The sequence below is a fragment of the Poecilia mexicana genome, unplaced genomic scaffold (genome assembly GCF_051168715.1).
Source record: "Poecilia mexicana isolate PSO_F unplaced genomic scaffold, ASM5116871v1 scaffold_11, whole genome shotgun sequence".
In the NCBI taxonomy this organism is placed as follows: Eukaryota; Metazoa; Chordata; class Actinopteri; order Cyprinodontiformes; family Poeciliidae; genus Poecilia; species Poecilia mexicana.
In genome coordinates this window covers 4,019,420-4,045,248 of record NW_028263380.1, presented here as the reverse complement: position 1 = coordinate 4,045,248, position 25,829 = coordinate 4,019,420, and the positions used below count along the sequence as shown (strand labels likewise).

The 25,829-nt window shown below is 39.0% G+C and overlaps 1 protein-coding gene across 1 annotated transcript in view; it reads right to left on the bottom strand.

Annotated features, from left to right (window-relative positions):
- Window positions 1–24,230, bottom strand: part of kcnk9 (potassium channel, subfamily K, member 9) — a 47,310-nt gene extending 23,080 nt beyond the window's left edge. The window contains exon 1 of the mRNA XM_088010083.1: window positions 23,344–24,230. The gene's annotated coding sequence lies outside the window, so the exon portion shown is untranslated. The remainder of the gene's footprint in view (window positions 1–23,343) is intronic.
- Between the last annotated feature and the right edge of the window lie 1,599 nt (window positions 24,231–25,829).

Below are 25,829 nucleotides of genomic sequence, written 5' to 3'. Positions count from 1 at the left end.
ACACCTGAAACATGGTGCTTTCTTGATTAGCACAATGGGAAGATCAAAAGAAATCAGCCAACATATCTACTTGTGTTAAATGTGGAAAAAGTGATTATTTGTGACCAAATCAAAACAAAATCTTTTTTGAGTTAAAGTTGAGAAGCTATAATAGAAAAATGAAATAAAATTGCAAGAAGGAATCAGAGACTAAAGTATCAACCTTACCACTAAACTGATATCAGAATTATGGATCGATCTGCCCACCTCTACCAAATACATTCCAAATAATTAATGTGGTTTGACATTCATGTCCATGATTTGTGAATTTACGCTTCGGACTGAAACTGTAAACTTGTAGATTTAATGTAAAATGCTTAAAGTTGTTTTTTATGGGAGATCTGAGGAGCAGTTATTGTTCTACACACACAAGCTAACCCAAAGCAAAGCACATTGCATCTATCCTCCAGCAGGATGTATGGAAAAATGTCAGAATTAGCTAGTCATAGAAACTGTTCAATGATTCATTAGAAAAAAAGGAGTAAAATTCAGCCAAAATCCTCAGAAGTTTTGAGATTAATCTCAGAAATTTTCTAGAAAAATCTTGGAAATTTCTGAGTGTCAAAAGTCAAAAATTTGCAACAATAAAACAGAAATGTTCAGATCTCAGATATTTTCTGAGGGTATCAAAAAGTGAAAGTTTGCGATAAAAATCTCAAATTTCCACGTCTTTCAAGAAAATGTCTGATATTACTCTCCAAATTTCTGAGTAGAAAGTTAAACATTTCTAAGAAACACTCAGAAATTTTCTAGAAAAAAACGTGGAAACTTTCCAAAACCTCCAAAATTTTCAAAAGCTGAAAATTTTCGACTTTTGAAACTCTGAAATTTCCAAGATTTTTCTAGAACATTTCTGAGACTAATCTCAAACCTACTGAATTTTTGCCAGAAATTTACTCTTTGTTTTTCTCTCCACCTACAACGGTCCGAATACGCCCTCCATACAGCTCAGAACAGATCAAGTGCATAAACATTTATCATCAAACTACACTGAGACCTGTAGCCCACATCCCACCAGCTTTTTTTTGCTGTCTTGACTATGTTATTCTTCTGTCACTGAGCTGTCACCCTGTATTTGTTTTCCTCCCTCCAGGCACACCGCATTTAGTATCAGAGGCTCTACTGTGTATCAGAGACAGCAGCGGACCGCACACTGAGCACAAGCCGCCGACGCTGATTTCATGCTGCTGTTCAGCGGCAATAACTCATACAGGAGGACCACACACTCCCACTCCTACTGCAGATGGAATAAAGTGGTAAAGATAAGAACATGTGGGAGTGGATCACAGAGAGAATATCTCTGCCAGGGCTGAATTAGCAGCAGGTGGTAGCGACGGAGCGGCACCGGTCATCAGCTGCTGCTGTTCTGCATGTACAGGACGTAAATTACAGGATTTCATCCCAGCGGTGTTACATGTAGCTTCTTTGAGAGATCAACAAATTGAGCGAGTACGTTCAAGAGCATGCTGAAAGTCCATAATAGGATGAAACTGTGAATCTCTTTGGTGCTTCAGAAGCGAGAACAAGCAGCCAGCAGTTCGGCTGTGGCGCTGACTCACACGCTCAGGCTGCAGAAAAACCGAACCGCAACCTGAGTCCAAAAGATGACGTGAGGCAAATGTCACCTCTTGAAATGTGAGGCAGGTTTACTTTGGAGTTTTTAGCTTTAAGATACAGTGGCTTGCAAAAGCTGCCCTACTATTTACCTCCTTTAATATTTTGTCATTACTTGAACATTAACTTTAATATATACAGTGAACTTCAGGTATCAAAATCTTTTACCTGCCATTTTTAATAATTCAAACACCAAAAATACCTTAATTTGCATCAACATCATAGCATCCGAGCCCTACTTGCTTAAGCTAATATCCATCATATTCCTCATCTCCACTCAAAAGACTCTCTGTAGAAAGAAGAGAGCCTTAGCTGCCATTGCGTTTGATAATTATGTTTTTTATTACCTCTTGGAAAAAAGATTCTAGATCTCCACCCAGTTTTAATCTGGCTAAATAAAGGTTATCATCTTGGGGGTACAAGATAATCAGCCCCAGAGAAGATGACTGACGCTCCTAGATTGGCTGCTATGCAAATGCCAGCCAATAACGTGTCAAACAGGTATTTTACTTTCTCAAGCTGACATTTTTCTTTTGGATATTTTAGAAAATTTTTCATAAATAATTTGGAATTATGTTCCAAAGAAAAGTCTTTGAATAGATGAATCAGAAGATACTGAACTGCACACAGGCGGGTATCCACTGTATTGGGATTTTATGAGATAAGCCAACGCAAATTAGGAAATATTTGTGAAAAGGGATTAGATTCTACACAATTTTGAATTCGCTCAAATAAAAACATGTGGCAAACATTTATCAAACACCTTCTTTTCATACCAGCTACATCTCAGTGCAACGCTCGTAAGAATGATTGTTGTTTTGTGATTGCTATTTTTTTTTTCTTTGTCTCTGCCATGGTCAATAAGGCTCAATTTGAAAATTTAACTGATATATTCACACCTGATATATTGATCAAGCGTAACCAATTGTGTTTAGATGTCACCTAATTAGTAAAAAAAGGGCTGATATATGTGTAATTTAATCTTATGGATTAAGATGAATTATGAAGATCTCAGAAGTTTGTTAGAAAGCAAAACTGAAGAAACATCATGAAGACCAAGGAACGCAGCAGACAGGTCTGGGAGAAACGAGCTTGATTGACAACGCTAAGCCCCTCCTCCTCGCTCTGATTGGTTGTTTTTGTTCAGATAGCAGTAGGACTACAGGGAAGAGGCAGAGGAGCTCGATTTTTTTCCTCCACAGATTATCTGTCTCATACTGTCAGGATATAATTTGAACAATATCTTTTTATAAAAGTTACCTGCTGCAGCGTTAGGCTCCTTGTTGGAGAACAGCAAGTTTTGCAAAAAGTACTGAAACATTGAACGGTTCAACATGTGCATTCAAAAGGTTAGAGAAGGTCACATTTAGTTGACCTGTAGAGGTTAAAGTTCATTGTAAGTTCTTTGAGAAACTTTACCCAAAAGCTGAGTATCCCATAACTTCTTTGTGAGTCATGCATATTCTGACAGACAGATCTCTTCAAAGTGTATGAACACGTTTCCAGATTCCCATAACTAACTTGATGAAGGCCATGTTCTTAGGCCCAACAAAAACTAGAATCCTCTTCTAAGCTAATCTCCAGGTTAGAAACTGAGCTAAAACTATGAAGCTGTACAAACCAGAGTCACCTAGCGGCTCTCTGAAGGACGAGGGAGTTTCATCAGATCTGTTTGCCTCATCTCAACTCAGACTGAACAAACAGGAAAGTCTCCAACATGGCGCTGAATATTTTATGCATTAAACAACATGTGACATGACTGAAATGCTTACAGCTGAAAAGTCATTTCTTCAGCTTTCATAGAATCTGGTAACACATTGTATGTGATGTAGTGCAGGGAGTTCAAAGAGAAAATGTTATTCATATTTGAAAGAAGTTTACTGCATTGATATTTTTGTATAATTCCAAAGCACATTACATTAAATGTACATAAGCAATGGAAGTTAAATGACAAAAGGTTATTTATTTATGTATGCAGCAGCAGAGGTCAGGCCTTTTTCATGAACTTCAACTTGGAGGCAAATGTACAGATATTTGAGGAACAGGAGGAGGGGCTTAGCACTGTTAATCAAGCTCATGTACTTGCTGCTAAATGTGCTAATAGTGGAGAAACAACTCACCGTGACAGGAAAACTGTTTATCCACAATCATCGGTGGCTATGCTAACTAGCCTTAGCATTCACAACCTGTTCTGCTAGGTGCAGCATAGCAGAGAGCAAAAATGGAGGAAGAGGTGGGGATGAGCTACACCAAATGTAAAGTGCCAAGTGATTGACAGCACTAAGACCCTCCTCCTGGCTCTGATTGGTTGTTTCTAGTTAGCACTGGGAGAAGACAGAGAAGCTTAATTTTTTCACAGATTGTCTCGACATAGTGACAATTTCAATTTCAATAAATATGTAGAGCAAAATTTGTATTTTTTATTTTATAAAAGTTGCATACTGCAGCTTTAAACAAACAAAGCTGCAAAGATGACGGAAGGGAAAATAACCAGCTCCACAGGCAGCAGCATCAGTGACTGCATTTCAGCATCAAAAAGGTAGACAGTTCACTAGTGTGGGAGCGTTTGATTGGAAAGCACACCTTGGCCCAGATGAACCTATTTTTAAAAAGGATTTACAGACAGAGCTGGCCTTATGGTTGATTCTGTTGGGGTAACAGTGACTACATGCCAAATGTCACACCAACAACGGTTATACAGAAATCTCAATTTATTCATAGAATTAATAAATGTCTTAGAATTACTACATGATGTTTCAAGTGCATCATTCCTTATGAAAGTCACGATAAACTGAAAGGAAATATTACTACAAAATTTGGTACCGAAACAGGAGTTACACAGGTCTCGTTTAAAACTTCACGAAGTTACATTAATAAAGTATGAAGCTCAATATTACAAATTAAACTGAATAATTATACAGGAAAGCGTGACCTGGTGCTGATCATTATGTCGTTTCATCTTTTTACAGTTTTTGTGACTTTTTCTCTGCTGCCACACAGCGTCTCGTACCGAGCAGCAGTTTGTTCCCTCCAGGTGGACAATTTGTTCAGTTTTAGAAACATTGCCAGATGTCTCTTTAAGACTGCTTAGGTCACTGTGTAGCTATGTCATAAGTGTGTACCACTGCTGTCTGTGGAGCGCGTGGAAGATGGACTTTACATCTTCATCTCTCTAACTCAAAGTAATGTGCTTAATAAAAAAGACAAGCACAGAGGAGTACCGTTGTGGTTGTGGGTTTTCACTGAACTGCTGAATATCACTGCCTAATATCTCCTCTCAACCACTAAACACAACCTGCTGTGACAACCGCTGATTTAGGGAATCTGCTGCTTTCCTTTCATACCTGACTGTAAGGAAATCTGGTTATGAGACTCCAGCAAAGAATATCTGCTAGATGCTTGTTTATTTTTGATGGACTCCACCACTGTCCATGCAAGAATAAGATTAAAAAAAATTAAGTTAAATATTATCCAAAAATAGATCAGCATTTTTTTAAAATAATATACAATTGTAAAAACTTATTTACAACATGCCAACCCACTTTCATTCTCAAGTAGTACTAATAGCAGCATGTAACTTTTATAAGAGATATAAATAAATATATTGCATACCATACTGTCACAGCATAGTGACAGTGTTAACAAATATGTAAAAAAATAACAAAAAAAAACTTTTCTATAGAATCTACATACTGCAGCTCTAAGATGTTAATAGTTTAATTTGCTCCATTATATACAATGTTTACATTTTAAACTGTTATTTATTTATATTTTGCAACAGATACATGCTTTTTGAAAATCCATGACTGATCATTTGAAATAAATATGCTATCGGTATTGATGAAATGTAATTTTTTTTACATGATCAGGAGGAAAGCAGGGCTTAACTTTCCTCCTATAATACTGTAAATGACAAAAGTCGCTTAGCATAAAAACATCAAACACTCAGGCAGTTCAGGCCTCTCTGTTCCAGCTATGAATGATTTGAAAAAGCGAGCATACGGTAGCAGGCGGAATAAAACAAAGAGAAACTGAACTTCTAAGCAAATAGTAGGCATGCAGAATATTAGTCTGTATCATTGACGTTTTTCAGCTGGAATATGCCTGCTTGTCTGGTTTCAAACATATTAGCTGAATTCTTTATTAAGACTTTCTTTTCTTCATTTGATCAAAAGTCCCAATGACCAAAAAGTTAACTTCAACGTAAAACAGGAAGATTCCCCTTTAAGATGAGGATAGACAGGAAAAATGAATACACTTTATATAACTGTCTTTTGGATAATATGATCCTGTGTCACTTGTTTGTTTTTTTTCTGGGTAAAGCCACAGGGCCAAGCTGTGCTGCATGCTGGGACCTTGTGTGTACAGTTTACCTTCTGAGCAGTGACAACAGACCAGCCGGCTCCAGAGCCAGCGACTACCACAAAGAGCCTGAGCACCACAGGAAGACGCTGCCATCGATCTGTGTAGAGACCTTCATCAAGCTCCCCATAGGACCCTCCAGCAAAGTGAAAATAATCTGCTCGCGACAAGGTGCAGCTGGGGTGAATGCCTCCAATCATTTTTCAAAAGGAATCAGACAGAACATTAAATCATCCTCATTTTCGGAGGAAACACAAGCGCAAGTTTGAGCCGCTTTATGAGAAATTACAGCCTAGAGGTAACCAAAGCACAAAATGTTCATTTACACCACAGATCTGATCTGAAAAGTGGCAACCTGAAAATAAAATTTAAAGAGAGGTAAACCAGTGAGCACTCCATTAATCACAGGAGAAACTGGATAGATGCATAAAGATAATCTAAAACTGGTGCTGAGGCGAGGACAAGAGGGGAATCTTCACCTAATTTACAAATCTAGTCTTGAAAGTGTTAAGATACTCTATGAAAGCTTTGGTCTACAGCAACTTTATTCAACATGAATATTTAATATCGACCTTAGCAGTACCTAAATGATCTTTGCTTTAGGGCTGAAACGATTCCTCGAATGATTCGAGTACCTCGATTACTAAAATTCCTCGAGGAAAATTTACCTGCCTCGAAGCTTCGTTAATTTATGTTTTATTAGTTAGCGCACCGTGTTCCGGCCGGGACTTCATTTGCGTTGCGCGGAGCTCTCACTTCCGCCTCCGAGTTGTTGACAAAAGCTAAGTCTCAGCGGCATAAAGTCCAATCTTCAAGATTGGCCCGTGGGGATTTTATTGATTGATGATAATGCCCGACTTTTTATCGTTTTTGGGGAACCAATAAGCATCCTTAAAATGACTGGGGAATGCCTGGAGTACGGCAGCATTTCTCCTCCGGGGCTGCTGGTTGAACGCGAATGGCGGGAAGAGCGCTGAGGTGAGCGGATAGACTGAACAGGGCGGGCGGCTGAGTAGCTGATGCTTACCGTGTAAATGTAGCTTTACCGACGAACCGCACAATAAATTTCATATCCCGGTCTGAAGAAACGGGTGGCGGAGCGCATCGTACATGGCTGGTAGATGAGTTTCTGAGTGTGACCAGTGAAGGTGTCGTAAATATCCCGTATTGCTTCCCCCCATGTTCGTCCCCCGGTCTAACGGTTCGTCAGTCCGCTGGTCTATTTCCTCCCCTCCACCCCATCTTACGTTCGTTCATTCGCCCTCTCCTCCCACTCCAGGCGGCATTTCCCGTATTTTCAAACCCAAAGCGTGACAGGTTAGGTGGCAAGGTGAGTTTAATTAATCTATTAAACTCACTGAAGATGAATACATAAATTAAAAGCTGGATTGTAGACATTTTTTATAAGCATATTTGTGAGCCTGCCTCTTTGTTATTAAATTCAATATAATTTCAGATTTTTCTATAACTTTTCTTCTGGTTAACTTAGAAAGTGAGCTATTATTGTTACAGGTTAGTTTTCTAAACTACAAAAAAAGCAACTGTTAGGGATGCTCAAATATGAAAAATTGGACTGATATTGATATCTGATAGTAACACCGGTATTATGCCAGATTTACCAATATTTCATTTTATAATTTTTTTTATCCGATTACTCGATTAATCGTAAGAATAATCGATAGATTACTCGATTACTAAAATATTCGTTTACAACAGCCCTACTTTGCTTAGTTTGTTTTTTAATTTTTTCAGAAAGATGATAGCAGCTTGTGAGTCTAATAAAGGGTCTACAGACATCTCAAAATATTGAGAAATCAGTCATTCCATTTGATATTTTAATACTCCACAAATGGACAGTTAAAAGAATTGCTGACATACCCAGATGTTGCTGTACAATACTTTCTCAATGACAGTAGACAGCAAGATGCTAAAAGTAGTCATCAAAAAACCTAACATATCATAATAGGACCTACAAATGACTTGTTGCTGGAAAGGTAAGACTGCTGTCTTCAATCAGAAAGAGGCTGTAAATGGTAAGTACATGTACAGCACTTTATCAAGTGCAGAGGACCTGAGTTATTCACACAGTGATGGTGGTAAGCTACTGGCAGTAGCTACTGCTGCCCTGGGGTACACCGACAGCGGCAAGGCTGCCATGCATCGGCGCCACCAAACAATCTGACCACCACCTGCAGGCAGGGCAGGTGAAGTGTCTTCCTCAAGGACACAATGACAGAGGCAGACAAAGTGGGAATCAAATCGGCAACACACCGATTGTTGTGGCTGTGCATGTTTAACTTTAAGAAAGGGCATGAGAGCAGGAAATCTGTGTTAGCAAAAAAAAATAAGAAGAGTGTTTTGCCAAAAGGAAACCTAAATAATGTCCAAGGACTACCAGAATAATGAGTCTCCATTATTTAAACACGACAATGGGATTATGGAAACTTGACTCATTCTAAAGTCCAACAAGGACCATCTGAAAAGTTCAGGAGAAAATCAGTTGTAAAGGTAAAAGGTCAAATCTGATGACCAGTGGTCCTCACAGCTCATGTGAAGGTTCTGGAGAGACTGGTCTTAGCCCTTGTTAGGTGACAGGTGTAGTCGCTGCTGGACTTGGACTTCTTGGTCACATCAACTCCAGCACTTTTTTAAATCCAAACAAATAAACATGTTCACAGAATCACTAAATACGTGTTGGTTTTATCAAACTCCCTGCAAAATGTTAATGACTTCTTTTTTTCAGACCACAGACCAACTGCATGTCTTCAGTTGAGTCTCTTTCCAAATTTAAACACATCTAGCTAATGATGTTGATGCTCTGATGCTGAGGTTCATGTTTACTCGAGCAAAGTGTGGGTAAGGTGCAGTCACAACTTACACTATTTAGCAACTTTGCATCTAACTAGCACAGCATTTTAGCATGCTTGGTAACATGTAATAATCACCAAAAACATAATTTCTTTATTTATTGCTTTTCAACGTGAAATGTTGCCATGGCAACTGATATTAAAAAAAACTTCAATGAAATTAAATTATTACTGCCTTTGCTTACATGGTTGTAAGGCTGTAAAAATGGAGGCAACTATCCAAAAATGTCTGTATGATTCTAGTAAGCAGAAAACTGTGACAATAATCTCAAGAGCAAGGACAAATATCAGACAAAGATGAAGGGATGGAAGAGAAGAAGGAGAAAGAGATAATATAATGTTCATAAAAAGAAGATAAGATGAGGCTATTAGAAGATGTTCGAGCATACTAGGAACTTATTTTCACAAATAAAGGTTGAATAATTCTTAAATAATGAAATGCAGTCTAGACTCATTAACACGCTGAGGAATATAATGTCAACCACAAGTCTCGAATGACACTAGAAAAAAAAGTATAAAGTCCATCATTTTCCAGTCAGCTGTTCCCCGAATATACTTGTTGCTTGTCTGCATGCACAGTGAAAAGGCCGTTATCATCCCTGTGTTCAATAGTTGTCCCCTGCTTGCTGCTGAAAACAGGAAGATCACGCTGTTTCACAGCAAAACAAACACACCCACATGGGGTGAGGTGCAAGTTAACCTGTGACATTATCTTCTGTGAAAGTTTATATTGTAAAAGCAACCATAAAGACAAAAATAATATACTACTGATAGTTTCCTGGTGTGTCTGGGGCTCATAATAATAGTTTAAAGGGGATGTGTTATACAAAATCAACTATTTTGAGCTTCATATCATGCTATAATGTCACTCCCTTATCAAAAACATACTTGGAGTTTTTGACTATTTTATGCATGTTTGAGGAGTCCTTAAATATCTTGTGGCAACCATTCAAGGATGCCTAAACACTTGCTCTCACAAAGCTCCGCCTATTTCTACAAAGCTCCTCCCCTGAGCTGCAGCCTCCAGCTGAACTTCTGCCTCACAGAGCGCCCTCCCCCCCAACTCAGCTCCTACAGACTAGCCAGCAGCAATTAGCAATTACCTGCTGGAATTGCACGTCTGCTCAGTTCGTTAAACAAACTCCTTGTCACTCTAACACTCCTACAAACAGTTGTAAACAGCATGAGAAGAATTGTCGTAATGACGTGTCAGAAAAAAGAGACTCCCAATTTTATGGTGTCAAATAATGAAGTCAAAATTCTTTTAAATTATGTTTGATATATGTAGCAATTTTATAACAACTTAAAGTAAAATTGTTACTTGATTGTGGTGTAAAATGGCACTATGTACCTGGAATATACATGATACTGCCCCTTTAAACTTAAACACTGGCAAAATATTATTTCAGTAATATCCCTCATGTCATTCATGAGGCATCTTAAAAAAAAACTAACCATGAAACAGTTGTTTTTGGCACCCAGAGATCCATTTTACAAAAGAACAAAACAAAAAAAGCTTTGCAATATTTAGCAGCCTGCAGTGGCTCACTGCCAGACCGCAGTGATTTTGGTCATATTAGTGCCATTTGCTTTGCTTGATAATCACAAATGTCTTCCCTGATCAGAAGAATGCACATTTACAAAAGGTTTCTTCATTGAAAGCACCTTAAATAAGACCAAAAAACCATAACATGAGCCACTAATCATTCCATTTACAGGTCTTCTGCCACTCAAGGCCGCTCTGTATGAGAAAATCACCACCATTCCAAACACGCTCAGTCTTTTCGTCCGCAGCAAATTGATGTGAACTTCTGTGTCCGTGATATTTTAGAGATTTGTATAATCCATACTAAGTGATGGGAATGAGCAGGCGTATTGACCCCTTGCCTGGATGTGCTTTCTGATGATCAAATGAGAGCGTGAACAAATCAAAGCAGCACAGTTGGAGGGAGTGAATGAGCGCCGCAGCCCTCCAGGAAAAATCAAAGGGGGATAATGTCCGTAACGGTGGCGATATTGTACTTCTAGCTCTGCGATCAGTCACCGTCAGGATTCAGCACAGATGGACAGCAGACTTTGTGTGCTCCTCTTCGCTCACTCAACTTATGTTCAAATATACCAGCCTGGGAAAAACCACCGTCCACAACCTGCCTGACAAACCTGGTCAGGAATCGTGCGTTTCTGATCCAATGAGAAAAGATCAACTGAACGGAGGAAAAATGAAGGTTTCTGAAGTCGCTTGCATGTCAATTTATGCAGTTGAATCGCCTAGAATCTGAATCTAGGCGATTCAGATTTGATGGATACCCAAAATGCTTCTATTTTTTTTCCTCTTATTTCAAAAGAGATCTATAGAAATAGTTCGCACAGAAACATTTTACATACAAGAACTTCCAGGTTCCAGGTCCTTTTGAGCCTGGAATCAAAAATAACCTCTAATTCCTTACATGTGGCTCCATCAAGGCTAGAAAATAACTAGTATGCAGGGTTTACCCCAGAAGACTTGTTGAGCCTGGTTGGTAGTGGTGCTAGAGCAGTTATCCAACGACCCACCGTGTTTGTATGTTAAAAAACATTAAAGTCGATGGGAAATTTAAAATATTACCACGTAATTATGTTATTGGAAGACATTATTGGCAATACCTGAACACCAAATATAAAGCCTTAGAAAAGGCAAATGTATATATATATATAAAAAAACAATTAAAATAAATATAGATGTTCTGCACTAGTTGTGTCGTCCTAATTAAAATGTCAAACCTTTTCTATTTTTTATCAGTGACTGAAGCTTTAAGACCAGTAAACACAGGAAGTGGTTACAGGGTTCCGGTGAATAAATAAAAAAAGACACATGACCTCAGTGTTCACATATTGACCGTATGTTGCTACTTTCAACAGTTTCACCAAAGAGACTCGTCAACCCGTCTTTGCTGTCACTGTTACTGATGAGAAAATAAAGCCCTGTAATAAATAAACAAGCAATGCTTAGCCTGGTGGGGCACAAGCAAAGCCTGGTGGCCCGCCAGGCTTATGATAAACTGTGGAAAACTCTGCTATGAGTGGTGGTCCAACCCAGGTTTGGACCAACTGACTTGTTTTTTTTCCTGTTGTGGTTCTGGTTCTGAATGCTGACAGGTCTAGGCGATTCAGATTCCTCATATTCATCCACACAGTTGGTAGAATTTTTTGTCCATTTTTGTACAGTTTGTTTATTTCATTTGATTAATCATTACTGAGTAGATCTGAGTTTGGCTAAAAATACTTTTAAATCTCGACTTTATTGGTACTTTTAAGCTTTAGTTGAAAGGCAAATTTTAGCATAAATTCTAAATGAATTATTTTAAATGAACACATTTCTTTTATATACACATTAATTATTGATAGATTTGGAGACTTTCCTGCTTATCCTTGCAGGACTGCAGGGGGGATGGCGTCTCTCCACATATATTTGTTACACTTTTTGGCAAATTATCTAAAGGGGATAGTTTTCCCCACCTGTCTACTTTTTAACATATACATGTTAAAAACACATACATGTGAATACACAATACATGTGTATTCCTCTTCTCTTACTGCCTCATGAGCTGGATTCAGGCTGGGCATGGACACCTGCAGAAAGAGCTGAACTGGATGTGATAGTCACTCACTCTGCAGTGTTATGGAAACTGGTGCTGGCACAAAAGCTGCAACAAAGGCTCAACAGCTGACTCATCCTCACAAAGCGCTTTTAGTAGAGAGGACGGGTGATGAATTCATCTGTGAGAGCATCATTCTCTTGAAGAGCACTGCATAATTAAGGCAATAAGTAATAATACTCTAACATAATCGTGCTCCGTTTGCAAGCAAAGGTTTAGCCTCCTGGATTTTCAAAGTTTACCCAAAATTACACTGCCTCATGCAGCATGTTTTTTTTTTGTTTTTGTTTTTGTTTATGACTTAAGAGTGAAAAAACTTATTCACAACTGATTTTAGTTGCATTTCTAAATTAATGGAATGCCACAATTGAGTAATTGGGTGATTCTCACGAACCCAGTCATTTGAATGTCTAAGAAGATTTTAAAGTCATACTCATGAAAATTAAAAATAATTCACTTTTATTTGAACAATCATCATTTCTAATATTTGGCACAGTTAATTGTTAGTTACCAAAATATTTTTTTAAATGTTTTTTAACTAATTTTAGAGTCAGAAATTCATTACCGTAATGCGTCCACAGTAAAAAAAAATGCTTTCACCTCAATTTATCATTGTAATTATTCAAGCTGGTTTATAAAAAAATACTACCAACTTGTGTAAAATAATGTAAACTAGCTCAATATTGTGATATCTAATGATTTCCTATTAAATAATAAAATATATTTTAATAAAAGTGAGTGTCCAGAGGTGCAAAACTCATTACCGTAGCACCTTGTTCGAAGTCCTGTTAAATTTATAGAATTTTTTAAAATTGAGTTATTTTGACCCATAATGTACCACAAAGAAGAGAAGACAAAATATGGCTAAAAAATAAGATTGTTTGACATATTTTGATTATGATAATTGTTATGTTTCTCCTTGCATACGCCTATTCGCACACCATAGGCGATCATTACCGTAATGTGCATTACCTCATGTGCTTAAAAAGTAAATGATTAGATATTTTTCTGTAGAGAAGATATCAGGGAATTTGTATTGTAGGTGAAAAAATTTTAGCTGACTCACCATGGCATGCTACCATTTTAAGCTATCTCATGCGAATTTCACTCATTACCGTAATGCACAACTTTCATTACCGCGCAATTTTAGACCTGTTGCGGTAATGAAAAACAAGATTACGGTGATGAACAGTGTCTTTTTGAAATGAAAACATAGATAAATACATAGTGCATTTAAACTTTAATACTCCTTCTTATTGTTTTTTTTACACAATTACAGCAGTTTTTTATTTACTTCCTACTTATGAAAAATGGTTATACTATTTTATGGCAACAAATATTAATTACCTAATGTGAAGGGAAAAAGGAAGTAGTGCTGGATATCAATTAAAATTTCCAAAAATGCTTAGATTCAGAGGGACCCATTTCAACTCATGATCCAATTTGATGGTTTTTCGATTCAGTTAAGGATATTCCGCTATCAAAATTTTACTTGGAAGGTGAATGAGTGAAAGAAGATGTATACTGGGGGCAGTTCTCCTGGACTGGCAGCCCAGGGGGGTGGTCCACCTACAGAGTATGCTCCAACTACAGAGGGTTCTTGGGCCTCCCTGGTAATGTCTATTCTGTGGTTCTGGATTAGTCGAATCTAAGCTTCAGGAAGAGCAGTGTGGGTTTTGTCTTGGTCGTGGAACACTAGACCAGCTCTACACCCTCAGCAGGTCCTGGAGGGTCCGTGGAAGTTCGCCCAATCAATCTACATGCGTATTGTGAACTTGGAAAAGGTGTTCGACCGTGTCCTTCAGGGAGCCCTGTAGGGGCTGACAGTAAGTCGGGCTGGTTTCCGGTGAGAGTTGGACTCCGCCAAGGCTGCCCTTTGTCATCGATTCTGTTCATTACTTTCATGGACAGAATTTCTAAATGCAGCCAAGATGTGGAGAGGGTCCGTTTTGGTGGCCTTAGGATCGCATCTCTGCTTTTTGCAGATGATGTGGTCCTGTTGGCTTCATCAGGTCATGATCTACAGGTTTAGTTCTCAGTATATCTGTAGTCATGGATGGGAAAATGGAGTGAGAAATTGACAGGTGGATTGGTGCAGCGTCCACAGTGAAGCATATACTGCTTTTCATTGTAAGCAGTAATGGCTTTCCATTATGGTTCAGCAATATGCAACATTTTCTCAGTTGCACTGGTCTGGCCTGGTGAAGAGAGAGCTGAGTCAAAAGACAAAGCTCTCAATTTACTGGCCAATCTACAACCCTTCCCTCATTTATGGGCATGAGATTTGGGTCATCACCAAAAGAACAAGATCACAGCTACAAGAGGCTAAAATGTTTTTTCTCTGAGCTCTCCTGTAGAGACAAGGTGAGGAGCTTGGTCATCTGGGAGGGACTCAGAGTAGAGCCACTGCTCCTCCACATTGAGAGGAGCCAGTTGAGGTGGCTTGGGCATCTGGTGAGGATGCCCGAGCCACCTCAATAAATAAATCACCCTTACATAAAAATAAATGAATAAAAATTAAAAAAACACCCAGTGAAGGACATAGCCTATTATTCAGGTCTGTGTAATATCGATTTTTGCGATATATATCAATATTTTCTTTCCTAGAAAAAAATCGATATAGTAATGCAAGTATTGTAACATCCAACTGTCATCTTGTTCACTCACTGCTTGCTTCGCCAGGAGAGTGATTAGGTCATCAGGCTTAGAGTGATTCCTTCAGATGTTAAGTGTCAAGGTTAAAAAGGTATCAAACTATTCAGAGCAGGGTACTTGGTGCACTTTATTTACTTCACAAATGCATGTAAGCTACAGTTTGTACTGTTTCAATTAAAAGAAACATGTCTTCTCAACACTTCTTTGATTCATTTTGTCCAGCTGTTGACTTTAAGTCTGTGTCCATGTCCAACTAGAGCCAGGTATTGTGTAGTTGGTGCTTTTAATCAGTTTTCAGTTAAATTAATTCAATCCAACTCCAACGCCGTTCCAAATCCTGAATTCCCATGGAACTCCAGTATGTGTTGTGAGGCCTCCCCATCTTTTGACCTCTGGCATAACTGTTCGTTTGGAGCGGGTGCGTAGATCATTTTGTGCTTTCCTGATGAACGCAATCGGGTCACAAAATGTCACCAAAATCACTCTGTCCCTCTAAAATCTTTCAGAAAATTGCAAAAGTGTATTGAATTGTATTGTTTGCTGAATATCGCAATATATATGGTATCGTGAGCAGAATATCGTGTATTGTATTGTATCGTGAGATTATTGAATCACTACAGCCCTACTATTCCTGAGGATTGATGAATTCGTCCAATTGCCCAACCTTACATTCCAAGCAATAAGCAGAGATGAAAAAAAGTCAGTTGTGGGTTTGTTTCCATGGCTCAATGTTGGTAAAATGTTTAATTTGCAGATGTATGTTTTGTTACATGCCATTTTATTATTTATGTGTAGTTAAATGTTAGTGTAATTATAAAGTGTTCATTACCGAAACATTCTTATTCATTACCGACATACGTTTTTTCATTACCGCTATGCTCATTTTATGATAATTTATTTAGATTAGATAAAAGAATTACATGAACTTTTTAATTCCTCAATGAAATGGTCAGACTCTTTTATATTATGGTTGTGTTGTTTTTTCAATTTAATGATTTAACACAAAATTAGAACAAAAATAGATTTTAAAATTGTATTCATGTTACGGTAATGAAATAATTGTTTACATTAAAATAATAAATTTTGTTATTAATGACTATTCTTTGTTGGTACCTTCTCCTTTGTGGACACTGAAGTCCATGGTGTCCAAAAAAAGTGGAAAAATGTTTTTGTGGTTTCATATTTCTTCATCAAAATTGTGTTACGGTAATGAATTTATTTCTCCAAAGTCAGACTAAAATGTCTAAAAATACCTTTAAAAATATGCATAGAGGTTATAATTTTACATTGAAAGATAAAATTAGATTCTATTTTATAAAGAAGGTGTGTTTTTGTGTGCATACAATGCATTTTTATTTTTGTTGTAAGTTGTACCATGTTCGTGAGAATCACCCAATTGTGTTTTTTTCCGACAAACTAAATATTGACAAAGTTTTGTACATATTTGTAGTGGAAACAGAGCTAATAATGTAAGCTAAACAGTTTTGGTTTATTTTTGTTTTTTTCCCCCTTAATATTAGTGTGACCCAGTGGAATAGAGGAGGTATATTGCCCAAAACAAAAATTGTTTGTCTTCCTGATAACATAAGTCTTAAAAATCTCTCATTTTTTCACAAACAATATAAACATCTCTGGTTCAAATTCCTTAAAACAGTGAAGTGACTATTTAACTTGGTGTCAAATAGCACTTTGAATCCAAAACAAGCTTAATCTTCAGTCAGTAGTAACCAATGCACAAATTTTCTTAAGTGCAAATAGCGAAAATAATAATAATCTTGGCCTCAATTGATAGTACTCTGCCCAAAATGTCCCCTTCCTCTTCCTGTACAAGCTAACATTAGCATAGCAGCACAGCTAATTGATACAAAAAAATAGCTTAAAAAGGAACAGCATTAGAATCATATTTTTTCTAGGCAGATTATGCTAACAAATGTAGAAAAAACAAAGCTGAATCTGAATCTCCATTCCCTGATTCCATACAAGCTATTGTTAGCTCTACAACCAATATTCACATGTTTTAGCATTTCAGCCACACATGAACAACTAAAATCCACGAGTACTTGAGACTCCTTCTAAGACTGATGACAACTGCCTATTTAAACAGGACAAACACTAAGCATACCTTGATATGGATTAGCAGACACAGTGTAAACTGTCCAGCACAGAAGCTAATGTTGGCCATCTTTCTTACCTCCGCTCTTGGAGGTACAGCCAATCAGCACCATGGAAAATAAATGCCGCTCATGTATTGGCTGCTTAGTTATTTCAACTTACTGAGTTGAATTTTCTTTAGAATATTTTAGACATTTTATATAAAACATTCATAAGTAGGCAGATTTTCTACAAATAAATGTATGTTGCTGTGAACACTGAAGCACAAGTAGCAAATTATAACTTTGTCCTCCTGAACCTTGGTGAGTTTGACTGGCCTTTAAATCTTGTTCCATTACACAAAGAAAAATTAAATGGTTTTACTTGTGGAGTATCTTAATAGAAAAATCTGCAAGTTACTTTTTACAAATATCACACGTGCTGGTTTTCAGTCGGTCATATACTGAGCTCAACATATCTGCGGTATATCCACATGTTGATATTTCCAGACATTTAGCAGGGATGACTTTCACCTTTTAAGCTGTCTTTAGTCTCCCAGCAACACGGCTTAGTGGGACGAGAGAGGCAGGGGTGTGTATACATACACACACGCACGCACGCACGCACGCACCCACACACGCGCTCACACACACACATGCACCACAGAGCACCGGGGTTGCTTTTCTCCCTCTGAGCGTCGCATTCAGCGAGAACACTGCATGCTTTCATCACTAAGTGTCGCACATTTGGCGTAGTTAATCATGAGGAATAAACAGCGTTGACCCGCAGGTCGGTCTAAATAAGGAGGACCCTGACGGCCGGATCGTCGCAGTTCCTGAAAACATTTCACATCATTTAGTTTTGTCTCCATCCAGGATGACAACATGCGTTCATCGGGTCCGTCGTCCATCTGTACATGACAGATGTTTTAATTCCTCGGTAAATGTGAAGCTTCAGTCGTGCGGTTTATTAACGAGTTGGCTTTTTCTTACTCTGCGGGAAAACACCACGACAGTAACGACTGCTTCAAATACTGTTATTACGGCTGTTGAATCACTGAGGATCTCCATTAGTGTCTCAGAAACCTGTTGACGCTGCGCTCACTCACTCTACATCCATCACAACCTGAACTATTGATTTCAGTCATCCGATCAGACCTATTGAAGTGCCACGCAAATTAATCCATTCCTGTTTAACTTTTTCACATTTAAACATGTTACAACCACAACCTTCAGTGTGTTCAAGTCAGATTTTATATAAGAGGCCAACACAAAGTAGTGCATAATGGTAACATGCCACAAAAGTGCTCTTGGAAAACATTATGACGTAAAAAATAATGCTTATATCATCTACAGAGACCTTTAGCATGGTAGCATGCCAGGCTAATACTATAGTATCACATGGACTTGTACATGTACAGTTAAGGTCAAAATTGTTTCAAAAATTTCCTAAGTGCTGTTAAACCAATCAATTATTTTTTTAATGACAGCTTTTCCAAACATCCTAGATTTATTTTTGGACGCTCACATTAATGTGGTTTTGCACACAGAAGCCAAATTATGAGTAAAGGTAAACTTTTAGCCATCATCTGCTGCGTAATTAATTCAGCTAAAATGATTTGACCTTAGAGGGACTGATGAAGTATTGATATTTTATTTCCAAATAATCAGTATTTATGCAGAAAAATAAAAGAACAAAATGGTAAAGTGGTGAATTGGAAAGAGTAACAACTCAAATTTTTGTTTAGTCAGCTCTAACAGATACAGGCTTCCATTGTAGCTCTGGCCTCATGTTGAGGGTTGATGTTCGTCTGGAACATGAATACAGTATGCAAGCAACTTGGAGTTAAGAGCCACGTCCAGGCACACATAGAGACGCCACAGCTGGAATTGAACCTACAACCTCCCACACATCTTAGTTGCATGTTTCCCACTGAAAATGTTTAACAGATTTTTATAATTGCTTTCCACCAAATCTCTATGACCGCAGCGCATTCGGAATGATAAACCTCGACAACTTTGTTGGCAGTTCAGTTCTTCCAGGTAAATACACAACCATGCACGCACACACATACACATGCACGCACACACACATACTCAGGGAGAATTTAAAGAGACTAATTAACCTAATGAAGCCGGTGTACCTGGACTGACCCATGAGGAGAACATACAAATGCAACGCAGGAAGGCCCAAGGCTGGGATTCTAACTGAGGATCTTCCAGCTGCAAGGGAACACTAGCTGTGTTTCCATTGAACATATAATTGTATAAATTGGAATTACGAAAATAAAACCCCTTAATGGAAAAATGGCAAACTCGAAAAAGCTCAAACTTTTTAAATAAAAGGTTTTTGCGCTATGAAGAAGTGTTTTTTTGGCCACGTCAAAATTTGTATATTTCACAAAACTGCATTGGAAAAACTTTTTTGTGCCAAACAAGTCATGTGACCAACAACCGGATGTTACTACTGGTGGGAACGAAGAAGAAGATGACAGGAAGTAGTAGGAAGAGCATGTTCTTTTAAAGAAAAATGAAAGAACATATTCATGTGTTCTTATTTAATGGAAACAGCCATGCCAAAATTGTGTCATTTTCAACATAAGTGGAACCTAGACAAAATTTTGCACACATTTGTAACTGAAGCACAGCTACTTATCTCTGTGCTTCCAGGTTAACCTGCCATTGTCTGCAGTCATTCATTCTGATGAAACAAACGGGATGTAACACACTTATTCTGATTTGAGTCTGTGGAGTACTCTTGTGAAATTTCCACATAAATATTCTACTAATCCCTCGTATTCAGCAACCTGTTGGACCTTTAATTTGTCCCCCATTAGTAGGTTATGTAACTATACTGAGGGAACAGACTGATTATAGCGAATACTGAACAGCGAATTAATTAAAAAAAAAAAAAAAAAAAAAAAAGGCCCTCGAGGTTTTTATTAGGAATCTTATGACAGATGCAGATACAGGAGAGCTCAAACTGGGAGTCAGCATGCCGCTCAGCATGCCTGCTTCTTTATCTGTGCCTCCAAGCCTCATTTCACACTTTCACACTGATCACAAAATAATGATTGGGAAATCTTCTGATCGAGAAAAAGGGGACAAATCTGCTTTCCACATAATGGTAATACATCCATCTCCCATTTCAAATAGACACTGTGTTTGAGATGGACCCTCTATTCCACAGGGATTTTTTAAAATAAATGCTTCACTCCTCAGAGAACAAAAGCTGTAGCTTCAGTTACTGTTTCCATTAAAAATATGTGCAAAACTCTGTCAATATTCCACTAATGTAAAAAAAAAACAAAAAAAAAAAAACAAAACAATTTTCCAAATGTGTTGTTTCCATTAAACTCAATTAAAATCCAACGTGAAAAAAGTTTGTTCAGGAGATACGTCATTTAAAAAAACATGCTGCTCTGTCATCCTCGTACCACTTCCTGTTGTCTTCTTCGTTATTTCTTCCAGTAGTAACATCCGGTTGTTGATGTGAATAAATGTTTCCATTTTAGTTTTGCAAAATGGTAAATGGACTGAACTTATAAAGCACTTTACACTAGAGTCACATTCACCCATACCAATATGCAGAATGAAGATCAGCAGGATGAAGTGTGGCAGGAGGAAGCTGGAATTGAACCTACAACCTTCTGATCACAAGATGACTACTCTACCTACAGAGCCACAGTTGCACACAGTCACATTGAAATACATTAATTTTGATCTGACTGAAAAACTACAAAATCCTCACTAAATCTGAAAAAACATGAGCCTTTTTCTAAATTGCTACATTTCCATTAATGGAATTTATTTTCAGAATTCCAAATTGCACAATTATATCATCAATGGAAACGCAGCTAGTGTGAAAGTGGCTCTAGCTTCCTCTGTACCGGTGGGGTTCTGCTCCTGACCTCTTTGACTTCACTTTTATGTTTTGTTTTTTGTTTTTTTTTTGTCACACAGCAGCTTGTTCATAAACATTATTCCAGGAAATGTCCGCATGTGCCCTCAGCTAGACACTTCCCAAAATATGAATATTACAACAAGTTTTACCTAGAAACAACAGAGGATCCGCCTTCACTGTGCCGAACGGTTGTCCCCGTCAAGTGTTGCCTGGTGAACGGGGAGGACAGGCCGCGGCGCCACTTCCTGTTTCCTTCTGCACCCACTCCCCTCTCTAAAGGCTGATACTTCTTATGTCCTGTTAAACGTCTCCAGCTGGATTTTATTTCCTTATTATCAGCTCAGACAATCAGAATTAGGTCCCTTCACTTTAAGAAAACAACAAGTTGATGACCAAGAAAGAAAAAGATAAAAACTTTTATCCATCAAAGAAAAAAATGATGTCACGAGGCATCATACAGGAGTGGAAAAAAAAGAGGTTTTCTAGGCGTAACACGATCAATGCTCCAAGTGAAGCAGCTTTCATTTACAACCCGCTCACACCACTGTTTGTGGCGGGGAACAACGAAGCGTGAATACGCTCCACCGGCTGTGCAAAAGCAAACAGGTCAGGTTTCGGATGCTGAGCTCTACTCAGCCTGCCTGGAGCCAGGGCCGCTACCAGGAAGCTTTCAAAGGGGCCACCCTGGTGGGGGTCACTCACAGAAAACAAAAAGAGAAAAAAAGAAGAAGAATTATTTTAAAGAGGCAGTATTATGTGTTTTCCAGCCATGATATGCCATTTTGTAGCACAATCAAATAGCTATGTTAACTCATTGCATATCAAACATGACTTCATAAATCTGACTTTGTAATTTAATTCCTTGAAATTGGGCTGCTGTCTTTTTAAAAATTGTTGGTCTTTCTGAAACTCCGCCTTCAGGAAGACATCACAACATGGCTCCTCGATTAACTCTTTAACAACGTTTTTACCAGCGATTCACTGAAGCTCATACAACGAGCTCAGCAGATGTGCAGTTCCACCAGGCGTTTGCTAATTGCTGCTGGTTAGACTGAAGGAGCTGAGTGGGGGAGTTGTGAGGGAGTGCTGCTTTCAGAGGCGGAAGTTCCCGCGGAAACTGCAACTCAGAGAAGGAGCTGGGCATGCAGGCAGCACTAGCTCCACCAGGAGTTATGCACAGCTGAATGGTTGCCACGGGAGATTAAAGTATTTCTCAAACATGCATGAACAAATCAAGACAAGGCCTGCATTTGTCATGCGCTTTAACAAGTCAGAGAACTCCAAAGCACTTGAAACTACAATCAGTCATTTACCTAGTGCTGGTTCGATGAGTCAAAAATTGTATCGATTCCAATTCGATCTGAGTTATAGTACAACGGAATCAGAGTAGAACCGCTAGGTAAGAGCGGACATCTTGCCATGGCTAAGAGAGGAGAGCACAGGGCAGACACAAAAAATATAGAAACACTGGTTCAGAAGTTCTTTCTGGTGGGTGATATTTAAAAAAAAAAAAAAGTAATTACAATATATTTTTATAAATACCTCAATAACGATAACATAGATGACATCCCACTTTTAAAAACAACTTGGCTAAACAAATATGTAACTTCGAAACAGAGTTGTTGTTTTCACTAGAAAACGAAATATAATCATTACATATAAATTCAAACAAAATGTCAGTGCCTCTAGGACGACATAAAATAAATAAATAAATGTGACCAACCAAAACAGTTTATTAAGAGTAAATTAAAAATATTTAATGCCCTAAAATGAAGCAGACTGCAGTGGTTCAACAGAATATTAGCTTTACAAGATGTTAAAAATGTTTGCCCCTCATTTTTTTAACTCAAACATTAATTTAAAAAAATTATGTTTTTTTTTTTTCATTCATAATGGCCAACAGTGCAAATTATAAGCACGTTTGCTAAAGACTAGCCACTTCTGCTAGTCTTTAACTAAAGACTAGCAGAAGTGGCTAACTACAGTTAGCTAGCTAGCTTCCTCTAATTAGCCGTCGTTTCCCTGCACCTCCAATAAACCGGGTGCAGACATAACAGACTGAAATGTTTCCTCCTGTTTCATAAACCTGAACTCTGCGGTAAGCTTCGGGTTATTTACTTACTTTTGTTGAAGACATCTGTGTTTCAGAAAGTTTTTTTTCTTTCGCAAAGACTGACCTGTTCTTTCTGTTTGTGACGAAAGGAGAGCAGCAGCCAGGTAATAGCGGGTTCAGGAGCTACAGCAGTCAAAACACTTCTGCATATTCTTTCCTTCTCACAAGATATCAGCCAACTCTGAAATTCAGTCCAGACAGTAGAACAGCCCACCAGCTTCTTCTCTGTTTTAATGGCGGTTGGTAAACAATAGGAACATTACCACAGCGACTCGCACTGCGCAGGTCAGGCTTAGTTAAATGACGTCATCATATGACATAGAGATATAAATTTATTCACTGGCGTCAAAAAAATCCACCGGTGTTATGGCACACCCCAATATCTGGGATAAAAATAAAATAAAATAAATTGAGTTAATGCCAGGAGTGACTTTGATTTTGTGCTCATCTAGATTAAAAAAATAAAGTGACTTGAGTCTACAGGTGCATCCCCCCAGCCCTTTCTAGACCACTTCCATCAAACTCTATTTGGTTTCAGAAGGTATGACCGCGTAATCGAAGACTGATGAGGACCAAAGAAGTGAATTATGGTCCGCCTAAAAACCTAGGGTTCGGTTCGGTGGAAGTGAATTATGATGTGGTTTAAATGCATATGTGAATGCAAGGAAAGCAGGAAGCGGACTGGTCCGCAGGGCACGATGGGTAAATACAACCCAAACCAATGTGAGAGCAAAGACAAAAGAGGAATCCTACAACTGCTAAAATCTGACGCCACTTCATTATTGTTTACAGTTCATAGAGACGGAAGCTTAGTGTGTTCTTCAGCGCCACCACAGGTGAGGAGGGGAACAGGTTTTTTAAGGTTTTGGTTTATTTGATAGTTCAGTGTGAAAGAGAATCGCAGCAGCTGAAAATGCAACAAAGGCTGAAATTTTCCCACGTTCAGGTGTGAAAACTCTCTGAGGTTGCAGACTTCCATCTCTGACAGATCATAAATTAATAATCTGTGTTAACAAACAAATAAATTAATAAATAACTGTTGCACATCACTGAAGTTTGTTCCATCCTTTCTCAAATTCACATTAAAATAATAAACTACACACGTGACTATCTGTCTAGTCAGAAGGGAACCAGTGAGGGGACCCAGCAAATTAAGAAGCAATTACATCAACCCCATCGACCCCCCCTTGGTGACGCCACTGCCTGCTGCCTGCGGGCTGAATTCAGAGGAGCTGTCCGTTCAGCACCACCTCATCCCGATGGGCTGGATGGAAGGAAAAACAAAAAGTTAAGATTCTGCGGTGAAGTCAACGGATCTCTCGGTCCTCTGCTTTAAATGTTCCACCGCAAGTACGCCCGCAAACGTTGCCCGATGCGTTCAAACCTGAGACGGTTGGCTGCAACATGTTGCTCGCAAAAAAAAAAAAAAAAACTTGATGCAAAGATTTGTTGCCTGGGTTCTCTGTGATGTGACGTTAAGTCCTGCAGCTTCGATTTAGTTTCATGCAAAGTCCACTGAGCAGCTGTGATAATATTACACACACACACACACTCACCCCCCCCTTCCCCCCTTCACACACACACAACATACACACTCTCAGACTTACCTATAGTGGTTATGACCGTGATGGCAAAGTAAAAAGAGCCCGCAAATTTCCACTGCACCCCGGCCCGGTGCGGCTCGGCCTCCATGATGATGCTCTCCAGCTTGCGGTAATCGTCCTCGCTGATGTTGTACTTCCCCTGCAGCCGCTTCTCCTCGGCCTCCAGCTGCTCCTTCTCGCGCATCTCGAACTCGGACTCCAGGGCGTCGAACACGGCGGCCCCCACCAGCAGGTACGTGAACGTGCAGACGATGAGCGACAGGGTCCGCACGTTTTGCCGCTTCATGGCCGACAGGAAGCGGCGGCCGAGGGTCTCATGTCCCCTCGGGTGACCCGGGAAGGCGCAGCAGGCGTAGGGGAAGCCGCGTGAGCAGCGCCCGGAGGCGGGGGCGCCGTGGGGACGGGGGGCGCCGAAGTCCCCCGCCTTGTAGTGGTCCCGGTGGCAGAGCCCCTGATCCTGCTCCTGGTTCGCGGAGAGACACAACAGACTGCTGGATCGCCTGGACCAAGAGCCCTGTAGACGAGAGACCCTGCGCAAGACCTGCCCGAACCAAGTCCTCCCGGTGCGCAGTGCCATCAACAAGCTGCTTTTTCGGATCGCCTGTTGGTCGCTCTGTCCTCCCGCAACAAGCTGTGTGGATCCTTAAAAACGTCTCCAACTAAAAAAAAAAAAAAAAAGAAAGAAAGAAAAAAAATAAAAACAAACAAAACAAAGCAGCGTTGATATTTGTTCCTATTTCCTTCTGTTTTTTCCGTGTCTCCTCGCTTACTTTGTCTGTGATTTGAATAAAAATGTCGTAAAACTTGGCATTTCCCCCCCTCCTGGCTTTAAGTTCTTTTTTCTTCTTTACCCTGAACACAACCTGTCCCCCCTAACCATTCTCCCTGCTGCTGAGCGGGGGAATCAGTTTACTCTGCATGAAATCTGCGAATCTTCCCCGCTTCC